This window comes from Lolium rigidum, chromosome 5 (genome assembly GCF_022539505.1).
Source record: "Lolium rigidum isolate FL_2022 chromosome 5, APGP_CSIRO_Lrig_0.1, whole genome shotgun sequence".
NCBI lineage: Eukaryota > Viridiplantae > Streptophyta > Magnoliopsida > Poales > Poaceae > Lolium > Lolium rigidum.
In genome coordinates, this window is record NC_061512.1 from 107,084,491 (window position 1) to 107,099,912 (window position 15,422).

General features: G+C 43.3%; 1 pseudogene; it reads right to left on the bottom strand.

The window, feature by feature from the left end:
* Window positions 1-7,714: 7,714 nt before the first annotated feature.
* On the bottom strand, window positions 7,715-12,470 carry LOC124654059 (annotated as a pseudogene).
* Window positions 12,471-15,422: the final 2,952 nt, after the last annotated feature.

A 15,422-nucleotide genomic window follows, 5' to 3' on the forward strand; every position in this document is an offset into this window, starting at 1 on the left:
CTTTCTTCCAATTCCCTATAATTGCTAGTTGGCAACTCAAGTTGAGCCCTTAGCTCAACATTCTCCTCTAAGGTAGATGCTTCACAAGAAGTAGAGTTAGTAGCACAAGCATCATCAATAGATTTTTCATTTTCAAGCTCATAGGATTCAATTTTTTGTGTGAGCATAAAATTAGTATGCTTCTCATCTTTTATCTCTTGCTTGAGGAGATTGAATCTCATTCTCCCATTTTCAACATGGGACTCCAACTCCACTATGGTTTCCTTGTATTTATTTAAGGTTTCCATAGAGTGTTTGAGATTAGCACGAGCTTCTTTATTACCATGAAGAGAAGCATATACCATCCCCATATCATGCAACAAAGTATTATATTCTTCATCATTATCATCATCATCACTCTCATCATTAGAGGATGTGTTAGGAGTCAAAGTAGGAGATACCTTTGATCCATTTGCCATAAGGCACATGTGCGTACCGGAGGATGATAATGAGGATATTCTTGAATCCCCATTTGAAATCATGTCTGATCCATAGAGTGTTCGGTTTCCTCTACATTGTTAGTCAATAAACCACTAGAGGAAATAGAAGCATTTTGATTATGGAAACAAGACAAGGCAAACATATCATTATGAGATTTATGTAAGCAATTTACACATGATATGCAAGGACTATCAACACAAGCATGTAGATTATTTTTAGTGCTATATGTGTTCAAGTCCAAAGAGGAAACATTGCAATGGGATAGAGATGAAGAATCATCACTATTGAGCACAATATCAATACTGCAATTTTCCTCACCACTCACCATATCATTACCTTGTGTCTTGCAACACGTTAATGAAGTGGAAGAAGATGAGAACTCATCACGGCCGGAGGTGGAAGCAACTTGGAGCTCTTCATGATGTGAAGGGGAAGAGAGCTCCTCGGAGACACCACCGACCAAATGAGAAATGGATCCACCAAACATTTCCTTAAGCTTGATCCACATCTCATGAGAAAATTTTCGCTTTATATATATCAAGAACCTACGAAAATTTGGTCTCAAGGAGAATAAAAGCTCATTAGATACTTGAGCTTCAAGATGTAAGTTTTTCTAATCCTCTAAAGATAGATTTTGAGGATCCATCGGAGGAGAAAAACCTACATCTAGAAATCGCTTTATATTTGGACACAAGGTCCGAAGATTACAAAGCAAGCAATTTCTCCACAAAAGATAATTTGTGCCATTAAAGATAATTGTGTCATTGTGCACTATATTACTAGCCGACATCTTTACTCTCAAGGTGGTGAAGCCTTAAACAAGGAGAGACCTTGCTCTGATACCAATTGAAAGGACGAGATGTCGCCTAGAGAGGGGGGTGAATAGGCATTTAAAAACTCTTGCGGATTTGTCTTGTAAGAATGCGGAATTAAACTAACGTTTAGTTTACAAGCACAAACCCTAAATATGCTAATCTCAACTAAGTGTAATAATAACAACTAGAGCTAAGAAAGATAGGCATAAGATATATGTAGCACAAGTGATAGCAAGATACATGTACTTCAAGCACGATGGCTATCACAAGGAAAGAGAGCTCGGGTATAGAAATAACCGAGGCACGCGGAGACGAGGATGTATTCCCGTGTTCCCTTCCTTTGCAAGAAGGTACGTCACGTTTGGAGGAGTGGAGGTCCCACGAAGGATTTCCCGTGCCACGAAGGCTCACCCTATTCTCCAAGCCACACCCACGAAGGATAATGGCCCTTTCCTTATGGTTAGCTTTTCCTCCGCTCCGGAGATGGCAAGCTCCACAACCACTTCACAAGCTCCACGAAGGAGAAACCCGAGCCTCTTCACAATCTTCCTTGAAGAGATCACCGGAACACCAACCGCCAAGCCAACTAGGAGGTATCCCTCCAAGAGTAACAAGCTCACGGTCTCTCACTCGAACTAATCATGGTGGAGAGCTCAACACTATGCAATGATGCAAAGCAAGAACACTAGAGGTGTTCAAGTCCTTCACACTCAAATCTCACCCAAGCAACAAATTCTAGGATGAGATTGGAGAGGAAGAACAATGGGGAAAGTCAACAAAAGACTCCAAGATCTAGATCCAAAGGGTTCCCCTCACTTAGAGGAGAAATTGATTGGTGGGGATTGTAGATCTAGATCTCCTCTCTCAAATCCTCAAGAATGGGCAAGAATCATGGGAGGAATCAAGAGGGGAAGCAAGTTCTTCAAATAGCAACAATGGAGGTGAAGAGAGGGGAAGAACTAAATAGCTCAAGGTGGAAGAAGGCTATTTATAGCAAGGGAGAGAAAATAACCGTTGGGGGAAAAACATCATAGAAAATCGCGCACAAAAATAGCCCAGGCGGCGGCCCAGTCGGCCGACCGGGGCAGGAGCCGGACAGGCCGGTCAGCAGCCCGGCCGGACCGGGGCACATGCCGGATGGGGCGACCAGGCCGTTCGGGGGCGAGCAGGCCGCGCCGGGCGAGTGGGCCGCGCGCCAGGGAGAGGCCCAGCAGGGGCAGAGCCCGGTCTGGCCGGGGTAGGCGCCGGGCGGGCCGGCGGCTGCCGGACCCTGGGCCGGACCAGACCGGATGGCCCACTGGGGGTGGTCCGGCTGGCACCAGCGCCAGAGTCGGCGCAAGCCGGATGGGCCGGTTGCTAGGCCGGCCGGCCGGTCGGTTGGCAGCCCCTTCCCTTTTTCTTTTTCTTTTTATTCTTTTCCCTTTTTCTTTAATAACAAATGCTCCCGAACTCCGAATTGAATGAAACCAATTTTGTTTGAAAGGTAAAAACAAATGCTATCCTATAGAAAGTGAAAACACAAGAATGTGTAGGAGGGGATTTTATCATGAATATAAAAGGTAGAACCTTATATCATGAATAACCGGTAAAATCACCCAATCTTGAAAATGCCATAGAAGAGTCATACGAACTCCGTTTTCGATGAACTTGGGCTTGTTGTAAAGCTAGCAACAAGCTTAAGAACCTCACACAGAGAAACACCAAGAAGAAATAAGGATATGCAAAGTATGCAAAGGATTGAGCTCCCTAAGATGATGCGATCAAGTTACCCAACCGAAAGCCCCTCTTAATAGTGCGGCTATCTATCCTATAATCCGGTCTACCATCAACCACCTTGAGACCGGTAAAAGGAAAACCTATCAAGGTCATACCTTTGCCTTGCGCATCCCACTTGATCTTGATGATAACTCTTCAAGCTTTACTCAAGCCGGAGTGCCTCACTTGATCATCGTTGCTAAGTGAAGACTCACAAATGCTCCCCCATACACCATGATAGGAAAGTTCCATTGATGCACATCTTCACATGTCCATTATCACCAAATGGACGGCAAGCTTCAAGCATGTGATCCACTTGAGATGCTCATCTTGAACTTGCCCAACTCAGCCTTGTATCTTCTCATACTCTATCATAATATCTTGAGGTGTATAAAAAATTCTTCACTTGGAATCAAGCTCTCAAGATTTTGATCATTCATTGCTTATAACATAAGATAGAGCATGGCTAATATTGAGTTCCACATAAGAACTCCTTCTTCATTTCTTCTTCTTGATCATATCACATATAGATCTTCAAATCGATGATCTTGATGCCAATACACAAGGTGTATCTTTATCTTCATGGCATCCATACTTGAATCCAACACATGGAATACAAGTAGTACCTATGGAATATTCCTTCATATAAACTCAATGAAAACATTAGTCCATAGGGGTTGTCATTAATTACCAAAACCACACATAGGGGCAATATACCATTACAAATATTACTAGGAAATAATGTAGCCAAGTCATGTGGTGGGCCATCTAGGGTTTTTAGTGTGTTTGTTGGGTTTGGGCCTGTCTAACCCAACTAGGGCTAGGCCCATAGTGGGGCGCCCCAGCCCAACAGGGGTTGGCCGGCTACCATCCCCCTCATATAAGGAGGTGGTGCGGCTAGGGTTTGATAGCTTAGATTGAATCAGAATAATGTAGAACTCTAAGTTCATATTATCACGGCTCCTGTGGGATCGTCGTGTGTGACGGCGTCTCGGACGTTCGTCCAATTATCCATCAATAAAGGTGTGATAGTTCTTGAGTTTGTCAAGGGTGGTCGTGCGTGCGAGAAGGTCCTCGAACTGTCGAGCGTTATCGAGCTTGGCGTTTCTATCCAGTTTGAGGTTCGGCGTTCTTCGTCGAGTTGCTCGCCGGATTGGCGTTCCCCATCTTCAGGTCGTGTGTATCGCTCACGTGATTGGGAGACTTATCGGATCCATTGGATCAAGGAGGTGCACCGTGAAAGATCGGACCAACGACCCGTATCATGGTATGTGCAAAAAAGACAAATCAGAGTGGTGTCAGCAACAAATCTAGATGTTCAAAGCAGCACCGCATTTTGTCTCATTTGCACAGACCACTACGCATGTATTTTCTCAGAGAATTTTTGCGTGCAGTTTGAACACTTGTTCTTGTTTATTGTACAAAAATTACAGATTTTTTTGAATTGTTTTGCTATTTTTTTGGTTTTATTTATTCAATCAGGAGCATATGAGCTAGGTTCAGATCTGGTTTTCCGGTTTGGTGTAATGCTATTTTCTCGCACACATGTCTTACCAATGCCTTTTTTTCGGACACCCACATTTCTACACTAATATCTACCTCTGCCGATTAGTATTGCTTGTTGTCAATTGAGTTGGACACCCCTACCGCATGCTATCTCCTTATCAGCTGGCGGGGATGAATTGATTTCCTGTCCTGACCGCATACAAAGTTTGGAGTACACTGTACTTCTGCATATCATCTGGCTAGAACTGAAAAGTTCTTTGTCGAGGGCAGGAGATATTTTACTTTGAAAGAAACTTTGAGCGATCCAGGCACCTGGAAAGATGAAGATCAATTTGTGGAGATTTATCCATGACTATCTGTCCTCTGGTTCCCAATTAAACCGCCGCCATATCACAGCTTCCGCGGCGTGCATGATTTGTAACAGAGAGGAATCATCGGTCCATGTGTTCCTTTTCTGCCAATTTGCTAGGGAAGTTTGGCGTGAGATCAAGCCTGTATGGTGTTCATCTCCGTCGCAAGCTCTTCATCAACCCTAAGGACTAGGTTTTTTTTTTTATTTCCTCAATGTATGGTTTTGACAGTGGTGATTTGGCACTTGTGGATTTATCGGAATGGCGTCCGAAATGGCGAATCTCCAAGACATCCACATAGTGTAGCCGAACAATGCAAGGCTTATGTTGATATAATCGAGATGCATCTCTTTAAACATGCCCCTTCTACTAGGCGTGAGACAGCTTCTTCAGCTCCTCGTTGGTCTCCGCCGCCGGAAGCTACGGTTCACATCTTTGTTGATGCAGCTCTGTTTCCACCCTCTCGCCGCATGGGAATTGGTGTAGTGATCCGAGACCACAATGGTGCATGCCCCGCAGCTTGCAGCGAGCTCCTTGAGGAGGTCACCTCGCCAGAGATAGCTGAAGCGCTCGCTCTTCGTCGTGCTTTGTCCCTTGCCGGTACTGAAGGTTTCGACAAGTTAATTGTGGCATATGATTGCCTTTCCTTGGTTCAACGAGTCAATAGCCTGGAGCTTGACCGTAGCCAAGTTGGAGTGGTGGTTCAAGACAAGGCGGCAAGCTTTGCTTCGGTGTCTTTCATCCACGTTTATCGTCGGCGTAATCTTGCGGCTCATTCTTTAGCTCGTTCTGCTGAACTGTTTATTTCGGTCACTTTTAGAAACTCTATTCCGGATTACATCCGACAAACTATTTGTAATGGTTTACCTTGATTAATAAAGAGCCGCATTCTCTAAAAAAAAACCTCCGGATATGGATGATGGTTAAGATAAATGAAGATATTTTGCATTAACAATTTATAGCATGCTCTTTATTATGTGAAAAGTCACTTTTGACATGTGTCACATTAGAAGTCGTGACATGAGATCTTTCTTGGGTTGGAATTTTCCGCAAATTCTCTAATTTTGGGATGTCGCGTACTTACAATTTCACTATAGTGAGCATCAACATTTTTGCAGCACACATGTTTCTTGCCGTTGAAAAATGCACAATCTCAACATCACTTCAACGTGGACGAATTCCATGGGAATTTTGAAAGGTTCAGGTGCATAAGAATTTGTCCTGTACAACTTGTTTCATGTAGTATTGAGAACCATAGAAATGTTTTCCGCAGAATATTTTGTATGCAATTCCGATTTTATTTTTGATTGACTCCAAACATCATGAAACGGTTCTTTGTTTCTAGTGACAAATAATCCATCGAGATTTTTTTTTTCTTTTTTCGTAGTGCAACTTATACTATGAACTAGTGACGTTCAAGATCTAAATTTTGTTACACTATCTAAGCGTTTGGTGTGATGCTATTTTATCGCAGACATGTGTTACCAATGTTTTTTTTTTCTGGATACCCGCCTTCCTCTACTAATGTCTTCCTCTACCAATTAGTGTTGCTTGCTCACAATCGAGTTGCACACCCCTACCGCATGCTATCTCCTGTGTGAGTGAAGAGGTATCTCAACCTTCAGATCGATATGGATGATGGTTAGGATAAAGAGAAGTATTTTGCGTTAACGATCACTTTTGAAATGTGCCAAATTACAAGTTGTGACATAAGAGCTTTCTTGGTCAGGATTTTTCGCAAATTCTCTCGTTTTACGATGTTACAACTTCATTATAGGGAGCATTGACATTTTCGCAACACACATGCTTCTTGTCATTGAAAAAAATCTACAATCTCAACATCCCCTTCAATGTAGAGGAATTTCATGGGAATTTTGAAAGATTCGGCTGCATAAGATTTGTCCCATGCAGCTTGTTTCATTTGTTGAGAACCGTAGAAATGTTTTCCACAGTAATTTTTGTATTGACTCCGAACTCCGAACATCATGAAACAATTCTTTTCCTCTCTTTTCCTCATGCAACTTATACTACGAACTGGTGCCGTAGATCTGATAGATGCAAGGAGACCGTGACTACGATAACGGATTTATGGATGGATGTGGGGGGGGGGGGGGGGGATGAAGATTTCTCTCCCTAGCCCGGTATGGATGGCATGTGGAAATGGTAAAACGAAAATTCCAATACTTGTTACACAACGAGGCAGAGATAGCCCACTCCACAAAGTTGCATATTATTGTGTTTTCAGTTCCTATAAAATTCCAAAATGGCATAAAACCCCACGAATTGAAGAGGCCTTCAACATTCCAGTCCGTTTGACAGAACAGACTGCTTCACGTGAAATTCTGGTTAAATTTATGTCAAAATAATCAAATGTTCCAGAAATAAAAATTCCAACAAGATAAAATCCACATCAGAAACCAAATCCACATGCCGTCATTCCTTTCCATAAAAAATTGCTCAAGAGAACAAGGATAAGGTGCTCGACTGAACTACAGCTCGAACTCTTTGATGGACAGTCTGAACCTATTTCACGGAAGTTCAGATAAAAACTTATGGTAGCACTTTAGCATATAGCAATCACTTGGGGTTTTACACCAGGTATATGTGGCCAGCAAGACATCCACTCAATTCAGAGTTACTGGTACACATCGACCTCATTAAAGAAAAGGATATTATTCCCTCCGACCCATATTACTTGTTGCAGATTTAGTACAACTTTGTACCAAATCTGTGACAAGTAAAAGATTTGGTACAAAGCTGTACTAAAAAATCTGTGACAAGTAATATGGGTCGGAGGGAGTACAACAGACTCAAAAAAAAAAAAAACTGACGAAGGTTCTCAGACTCATTTCTGCCTTAATTTTGAAAGTGCGGAGAATAATTCTGTTATCTGGCATCTCAACAGAAGTGCACCACCAGATCCAATTCTTGTGCAACGAGATAGGCCAGCCGTCTAGCAATACTCTACGCTAACACGAGAAGCCATCAGCAACCTGAAAGAACAAGTAACATCGTGAATTCAAGAGAAGCAGAAACATTAACAGTCTTACTATTTGACTAAGGAGCATGCTATCCAACCAGAAGATACTTTCGTGTCAGCTAGTATTAATAAGCAAGGTCAGCATGTCAAAAGCTTCCTTAGAGCCTTTGAATAATTAATATTCCCTAGGATCCATAACAAGTGTCATGGTTGCAGTTTAAATTTGAATTAAAACCATGACACTTACTATGGACTTATTATGGATCGGAGGGAGTACTTGTTTTCCCTTGCCCTCAAAAGGGCCTCAACAGTGAAAGTAAGATCTTGATAACACCACTACCTAAATAAGGATATACTACGTACTTGGGTATCTCACGCACAAAGAACAGAATGTGAAAATCCAGGGGACCTTGCCATGTGCGCTAAACTGGAGATAAGGTTAACGGTGTTCAGAAGTCTGAGCGGTCTGTAGTCCGCGACCCTAGTATGTTACATTGTATTTAGCCTAGTATGTCAAAGCCCAGGTTTAGATTTCTAGTACTATGAAATTGTGCCAGAAGTGAGCCGTTACTTTAGCTAAAATACAAATGTACTAAACAACTGTCCGCAACTATATGCAAAAAAAAATGATTATAAACAGCATAAATTCCGGAAAACACTATGCTACAGCCAGCGAATTCCTAAGGTGGTTGTTCCCTACCCAGAAGCCACATTAAAGGGGTAGCACAGTCACAATTGCCACGTCAGAACACCCCAATACCAGATAACACCATAAAGCTGCAGGGAATAGGTTGTTTCTCAGCTTTCTGTTGGTCAATCTGTAAACGATGTAATATTTTCTGGCAGTCTTTATATCAGTTCAAGTGTTGAAGTATATGTGGATTGCCCAACTTTCTCTCCAATGGTTAAAAGAGGCGTGGCCTAGGCGCTAGGCGGCAGCAAAATACCCCGCGCTTAATTGTGAGATAGGCGCTAGGGAGTGGCAAAACTAGGAAATAATGCCCTGCGCGCTTTTGAACTTGTCTCCATCAGTTTGGACTTTTGATTCTACTGGTTGGTGCATGATGCTTACTATGGTATCAGAGCACAAGTCTAGGGTTCAAGTCTCGGCTTTCGCAATTTAATAAAAAAAATTCTTGCTCTCTTTCTATCACGTCTAGGCCTTATTGACCCACACGTGAGAGGGGGTGTTGAAGTATATGTGGATTTCCCAACTTTCTCTCTATCAGTTTTGACTTTTGGTTCTACTGGTTGCTGCATGAAACTTAATAATAAGTTGGATAGCTCTCCTTCATATTTTTGGAAACCAATAGAATTGACACCACGTACAAACAACATCAGGCAGAACTATGCCTGGCCAAGGACAGCCCGGCCCAAAATTCCTAGGCCTGGGCCTAGAAAAGTCGACCCGATGGCTGGGCCGGGCCTGAGTAGCCCAAAAATGCAAAATAAGGAAGCGGCCTGGCCCACGGCTGCAGGCCCGACAGTGGGCTTTTGGCTGGCCTGGGCCAAGATTTCGTATGTCGGACTTTTCTTGGCTCGCACGACAGATGCCCAGGTATAGGCAGAACACAGCCAAGATTCAGGACACAACTATTACTTATAGTACATTGTTTTTCCTTTGTTTTACGAAAAACCAATATTTTCAAAATCAGAGATGCATCCTTTTCTATTTTATTAGATAGCACCAGCAAAGGGTTTATTATTGATAAGTTGTAACTAATATGGTCCATAAAAGGTATGGAGTACATGTACAGTCACCATACCATTCCAAATAGTGATGCAATGCACAGAGAACACGAATATACGACTGTTTATATGGCACCAAACATTAGTTCAGTTGCTCCAACGAACTAATAATGCAAGCAATTTATATTCCATATTAATTAAGAACTACAGAAATCAGATGATTTACAAGGCTCCCTAAGCAAACAATTTATATTCCACATTAGTACATGATTTGAGCTCACCAAATTTTGAAACAGTTATGGCGTTAACTTGCAGTACAATATAATTACTATATTAAAAAAAATTGTGATCAAACAACACCTAGCAGCCTAGAAATACCAGACTTGCTGGAGGGAAAAAATTGCACCAATGGTTAATGCTGAGCTTTATCTAGGTAATGTTAATGTATTGCTAGCTTACCATCTTATAGGTCAGTCTTGATCGCCCAAATAAATGTCATGAATGATTGCCATTTCCTTTCAGCTTGAGTTCAAGCTCTAATGCTTTCTGCCTTACCTTCAGCTCCAAGCGTTTATTCCCATTCTCAATTTCTTCATTCTCCCGTCTCATCCTTTCCAGTTCCTTGTCCTTCTTTTTACATAACTGTTCCCACTTGAGGCGTGCACTGTGCAAGCTTCAGTTCCCGAATTTCAATTTGCAAGCGATATTTCTCAAGCTCTGCAGATTCCGACACCAGGTCCCTTTGTGCCAAAGCCAAGCTAGTTCCATCTGGAAATACTTTGTTGATATCTAGTGCGATGCCATGGGGACTAGACCTCTGGCTGCAATGATGTGAGCTCGAAGAGTTGCCAAAACCTACATCCTCATGATCCGCCATATAGTGCATCTTTTTTTGCATGGGTAGGGCCTCCTTATTGCTATGTGTTGAATGATGCTCCCCATAATTATCCTCCTCGTAATCAGAGTCTGCACTCTGGTCATCTTCATCAGCATCTCCACTTGCTCCTCTCATCAGATCATTTTCCTCTTTGCACCTAAGAGCAAGCTGTAGTGAACGCTGAAGTGCAGGATCTGCAGGCAAACTATTCCGGTTGTTATTATGGTAGGAGCACATCTGCTCATAGAACAAGTGCTTTGAGTTCAATATCTTCCTTGCGACGTCTTTCAACTTGTCAGAGAGATTATCCATGCGGTCCAGAAGTGCTGGATTCTCCACAACCTTGCAGGTTGTACCCCGTCCAAGGATTTCAGTAAGCCTTTTGTATCTCTTATTCAGGTCATTGAACTTATCCTCGCACTCGCTGCGGTGACACACTGCAGCCTCGCTCGCCCATGACCTTTGATATTGCCTTCCACTTGCCTTTCTTCCGCATCATTGCACAGTTCCTCTTACCACCTCCTAAATCAGTTCCTTGATGCTCCCCGAGTGTAAGACGCTGCAGTAATTAAAAGCTTAACCATTGAATCAGTCCACTTCATACGGTGCCACGCAGAGCCCTTCTTTCCCTTGCCGCTCCGGCTATCGGTGGTATCCTCATTCAGACCTTCCTCATCATCGCTCATGGTCACGGAGTCCTTCGTGTGATAGTTCTGGTGAAGGACCTGGTGGTGATCAGGCTTCCTGCGTTCTCCAAATAGAATCTCCGACATGTGATCAGAATCCGTAACCTGGTTCATTGGCATGGGGAAATTGCCAGGTATCTGAGATTGGTTGAAGACCTGATTACCCGAGTTTGGAGCACGTATTTGCATGGGGTTGCGATGCAAGTCTGAACTGCCATAAGATGCTCCATGCATAAAGTTTCCACAGGGCAGGTTATTGCCTTCCATTCTCCCAATGTACCAGGCCGCTACTAATGCTTTTTATTAATATACAAAAATGTATAGAATATGGCACAATTACTTCTTCAGTCTGCAATCCCAGCCGAGAAAATAATTAGGAAGAACTATCGAACAGTCAACACATATTGCACATAGCACATCTGCAAACTTCTAAGTGATCTTAGAATCAGCTGTAAATTTACGGATTGTGATTTAATCAAAATCGCTTATATGGTGAACTAAGATGGTTCAAAGGTTTCATTTAACTATCGTAATACTTGTAACCAGAGTCTCCACGTTAATGCTCAAGCGATTGGTTGAATCAACACAAGTTCCACTCGTGAAGATTGCAGCCTCCAAAATTAGAGTACAACTCACTCGGTAGTCGGTACTTAGGTGAGACCATCAAAATTATTAAGGATTTTAATCAGCTGAACTGCGTCAAGCTAACCAGTATTAAAGCTAAAGAACTAGTTCCTTTCCCTTTGAAGATGAAGCAGATTTTGAGGGTTTCCTCCTCTTTGGCGGTGGCATGTCTGGAGACTGGAGCATAAGGATCACATGTGTAAAACAGATCTCGTAAGACCTAATCTAATATGGTAGTGGCTGGCGGGATTTACCAGTAGTTATTCATGTTTATCATGCTTCAACATGGATTTAGGATTTCAGATAAGGAGCAGAAATAAAGAAACAGCTCAATATCTGAAGAATTCCTCAAGAATCACCATACGGTGAAACAGGGACGTTCTCCTACTAACGGAATGGGGTTAACTGAGGCCGATCTTGAAGAAGAAAGATCTGGCTGGATATGGATGTTCACAACGAAGAGACCACAGCCTTGGAAACCGGAGAACAATCCAAGCAAGATAGGGCTTCCTTACCAAGAAAAGGAATCGCGTCCGGGCAGGTAGATCTTAACTCCACTCCTAGACCAATAGAGAGGAGGAGAGGAGGACGACTAAGAGGGAGAGTTCCATGCGTGATTCGACGAAAGGGCGATGACAAGCGGCGGGATCGGCGACGCCGATGAAGGGCGTTTCGGCGGCGCCGGCGATGGAGACGAGGGCTAGTTTGTTTTCCTTGATGAGGAAGTTTGGGACAGACGCTCCTTTGGTTGGAGTATTATAGTTCTCGGCAACGTCTACTGTCATTTGGATGTACTGTAGTAGTGATTTCGGCGAATTTCACCGTTTGCCACCGGATGCAGTGAGCTTTTTTTTTTCTTTTTTTTAGGGGAACCGGATGCAGTGAGCTCATTACTCATCATTACTCATCGTTTGTCATTTTTTCCCTCGTGAACTGGAAGGAGCAATGACTTTTCTTATTAAGATTGCATGAGAGCGATTTGTTTTTTGAAATTTATACCACCTCTACCTTCCCGCGCATGCGATGGCGCAACGAAACGACAACCAACCGTCCCATGTGTGTGCATGGCGCGACGAAACGATAGCCTTCCGATCCCGTGAGTGAGGGATGGCGTAATGAAACGACATCCGACCGATTTTCCAAGGACGACCAGCGGTCGGATGGACTTTTTTTTTCATTGCTACGTGGCTAGCTGTCATTGATTCGCTTCCCAAATCACCGCCCACGATTTGAGTCTTTGTTTTCAAATAAAGCATGTAGGAGCTAATAGTACACGACATACTAATTACTTTACTACTATATGAATACCGATTCAAAGTCTACCCTCTTTGGTAAATGTTCTCGATGGCGGGACACACATGGTTCTCTTAAATATTGCATAGAATTATATAAAATTCTCCAATCACATTCCTTCTATATATTTCAATGAATTATGGTGGTTGCTCACATTGATTTCGCCTTCCCTTTTCTAGAGAGACTCGAATAGCACATTCCTTTTTTTTTAGTGGAAAATAGAATAGCACATTCCTAATAGTCTTCTAAAGAGCCAAAGATCAAGATGCATTGATATGCAGTTTCCTCTATAGCCGATGATGAACCTAATATTCTCTATATCATTTTCAAAACACAAGATAGACATACTCAAACGACCATGATGGATCCAGCATCCAAATGAGTAGTTCTTTTGATTAAATCCGCAAGTTCCACAAATAATGTAGAGTTGAGTGTTTTGGATTTGCTCCACTTAGTTTACTAATGGCCATGCGTTATCTACTTTGTCCATCCTATGGTATGACGTTGCGTCTAGGCTAGCTAGTGTCAGTGGCGGTGCTATAGAGCATGTTGGCTGCTGCAGCGGCGGTGCTATAGAGCATGGTGGCTTCTGCAGCCACCCATCACGTGCGTAGCGAGTGCGTAATTATGAAAAGAGGCTCTCGTGTGGTGGTGAGTAGTAGGACACTCACCACGTCGTACTCACAAGTAGAAAAAAGGCCTTTGGTCAGGCACCTTTTGTCTCGGCCGTGTCCTGGGCCAGGACCCAAGGTCTGGCCGTCTCGCCCCGAAAACGTCCAAGCGTACGGCACCCATTGGTCCCGGTTCGTTAGGACCCATTTATCACGGTTTGAGATACAAACCGGGACTAAAGGGTTCTGTGCCACAGAACCCTTTAGTCCTGGTTTGTATCTCAAACCGTGACAAATAGGCGAACCCTATATATATGGCAGCCCCCCTCCCCACTCTTGTTTTTTTGCTGGTGGAGGAGTGTGGCTTTGTGCTTGACTATTTTTTTTCTAGTATGTACTAGAGGTGTTTGTTGAAATGTGTGTTAGAGCGACGCCACTCGAGTTCACAGAAGACAAGCATGATATGAGGTGCCCGAGCCACACTTAAACTCCTCCTCTTAATTTCCACCTGTCCTACAAGGTTAGCAACTATTTTCTTGTTTAGACCGTGCGGTACTATTTAGGATCGTGATTGTGTTTGATATACGGTTGTTCGATGTAGATGAGCCATCCATGGATGTACGGTGACCAACGCACATCCTCTTATAGAAAAGGCGTGCATTCTTTTCGCAATGCGGCCGAGGCGAACAAGCATGGTGATGGCTTTATGTATTGTCCATGTGTTGATTGTCGAAATGTGAAGGATCACACTTCCTCAAGAGTCATTCAGAGCCACCTACTTCATTACGGTTTCATGTCTGGCTATAATGTTTGGACGAAGCACGGAGAAAGATGGGTTATAATGAAAGACGGCGATTAAGAAGAGAACGATGATGACTACCGATCTATGTTCCCTGAGTACGCTGATACGGCAATGGAAGACAATGAAGAAGAAGTTCAGGGTGAAGAACATGAACCAGATGAGCCCGCTGACGGCGATTAAGAAGAGAACGATGATGACTACCGATCTATGTTCACTGAGTACGCTAATACGGCAATGAAAGACAATGAAGAAGTTCAGGGTGAAGAACATGAACCAGATGAGCCCGCTGATGATTTTGGTCGGGTCATTTCTGATGCACGGCGAGGCTGCGATACAGAAAATGAGTGGTTGCAGTTCGAGCAGATGTTACAGGACCACAATAAATTGTTGTACCCAACTTGTGAAGATGGCCAGAAGAAGCTAGGCAGCACACTAGAATTGCTGAAGTGGAAAGCAGAGAGCGGTGTAGCTGACTCGGCATTTGAAAAGTTGCTGCTAATAATGAAGAAGATGCTTCCAAGAAAGAACGAATTACCCGCCAGCACGTACGAAGCAAAGAAGCTTGCCTGCCCTCTAGGATTAGACGTGCATAAGATACATGCATGCCCTAATGACTGCATCCTCTACCGCGGTGAGGAGTACGAGAATATGGATAAATGCCCGGTACGCAATGCATTGAGGTATAAGATCAGAAAAGATGACCCTACTGGTACTAAGGGCGAGCCACGCAGAAAGAGGGTTCCTGCGAAGGTGATGTGGAATGCTCCTATAATACCACGGTTGAAACGTCTGTTCAGAAATAAAGAGCATGCCAAGTTGTTGTGATGGCACATGGAAGACCGTAAGAAAGACGAGGAGTTGAGGCACCCCGCTGATGGTCGGCAGTGGAGAAAAATCGAGAGAGAGTTCCCGGACTTTGCAGATGATGCAAGGAACTTATGGTTTGGTCTAAGT